Here is a 1,784-nt window from a genome sequence, read left to right on the forward strand (position 1 = left end):
ATTGAGTAAACTGTAGAAGGAAGCTATTACTCTCTCTTTCTCTCTCTCTCTTCCCCCTTCCTCCTGCTCTTCCTTTTAACTTAAAATAATTTTATACAGAAATTTATCATATTCCAGGGTAAACTACAATGTCTGACTCATAATTTCTGTTAATTATACAATCTGTTCCAATTCAAATGTTTGGTTTCAAAAAATATATTTCTGTTACATGAAATTAGTAAATTTGTTCACAGTATATTTTGGAATAATTTATGTGAAAAACAAATGTTGCAGAGTTAGTGGGAATCATCAGGGCACATATGTTTTATTAGTTGGTAGTATCTTAATAATTTATTATTTTTTTAAAAATATAGAACGGTTCACGAATTTGCGTGTCATCCTCGTGCAGGGATCATGCTAATCTTCTCTGTATCATTCCAATTTTAGTATATGTGCTGCCGAAGCGAGCACAATAATTTATTCTTGAAATAAATGTATTACAAAGTATACACTATTGTACAATAAGGTTTAAAAGTTTGGAGGACTACTGGAGATCATATAAACACTCTCAAACCTTTACAGTTTAATAAAGCTATGAGAATATTGTTTCTACTGGAATTTTATACACACTCCTTTCGGCACAAGGTAGTTCTTTCTGTTGCAGAGAAACTATTCCTTGCATTGAAATGAAATATACCCTCTTTCCAATTCAAGCTATTATTTCTCATTCTGCATTCTGAAACAACACAGACTATTTCAACAAAGCTGGTGCATTGCTCTTTAAAGATCCCTAGTCCAAATATTCTCAATCTAATAAAAACAGTTTCCATTCACATGAATCATTGACTTACTGTATGCCAGCTACACTGGTTGGGTGGAAATATGGGATCAATCTAGGGATAGAACACTTCAACTCCCATAAAACATGTTGTTTGCATGAGTAATATGCACATATATAAATAAAAATGTGCATCCCTGTGAACATAAATAAGTAATGTTATAAGAAGATGTTGCCCTTGGGCCCGGCGCGGTGGCGCAAGTGGTTAAAGGTCCTCGCCTAGCACGCCCGGGATCCCATATGGGCGCCGGTTCTAATCCCGGCAGCCCCGCTTCCCTTCCAGCTCCCTGCCTGTGGCCTGGGAAGGCAGTCGAGGACGGCCCAAAACTTTGGGACCCTGCACCTGTGTGGGAGACCCGGAAGAGGCTCCTGGCTTCGGATCGGCATAGTATCGGCCCGTTGCGCTCACTTGGGGAGTGAATCATCGGACGGAAGATCTTCCTCTCTGTCTCTCCTCTCTCTGTATATCCGCCTTTCCAATGAAAAAATAATAAAAATAAATCTTTAAAAAAAAAAAAAAAAAAGAAGATGTTGCCCTTGCCATTACAAGCATTAGATGCAGTGAATGATCAAAGCATCCATCTATAGGAAGTGACATCTGAATGATAAGAAAAGAACATTTGCAGAAGTGGGGAAAGAGTAGTCAAGAAAAGCAAACAAAATGTTTTCAGACACATTTGCAAGGAGAAGCTATTTTTGTTATTATGTGATTTCTAAAGTTTTTCTTCATATGAGCTAGCCTTTTTTATTACCCTAAATGTAAACTACAGAGATGCATGTATTTTAAACTAATATTTAATAAATGCAAGTCCACTATTAGTTCCTGTGATTTGATGTTCTGGTTCAATTAATGAAGTCTGAGTTTGCATTGGCTTTTTAACAGTAAAATTACATTATTGATTCATATAAATGAAGTACCATTTGCAATGCATTTTTAAAAATAATTTTACCAGGTAATTAGCTTCAT

At 36.2% G+C, this 1,784-nt stretch overlaps 1 non-coding gene across 1 annotated transcript; it reads right to left on the reverse strand.

Annotated features, from left to right (window-relative positions):
* Positions 1-343: 343 nt before the first annotated feature.
* Positions 344-450, reverse strand: LOC121147663. Its single transcript, XR_005882463.1, has one exon. It is a non-coding gene; the product is annotated as a U6 spliceosomal RNA (small nuclear RNA).
* Positions 451-1,784: the final 1,334 nt, after the last annotated feature.

This window comes from Ochotona curzoniae, unplaced genomic scaffold (genome assembly GCF_017591425.1).
Source record: "Ochotona curzoniae isolate NIBS_2020 unplaced genomic scaffold, NIBS_Ocur_1.0 scaffold_4506, whole genome shotgun sequence".
Classification (NCBI taxonomy): Eukaryota; Metazoa; Chordata; class Mammalia; order Lagomorpha; family Ochotonidae; genus Ochotona; species Ochotona curzoniae.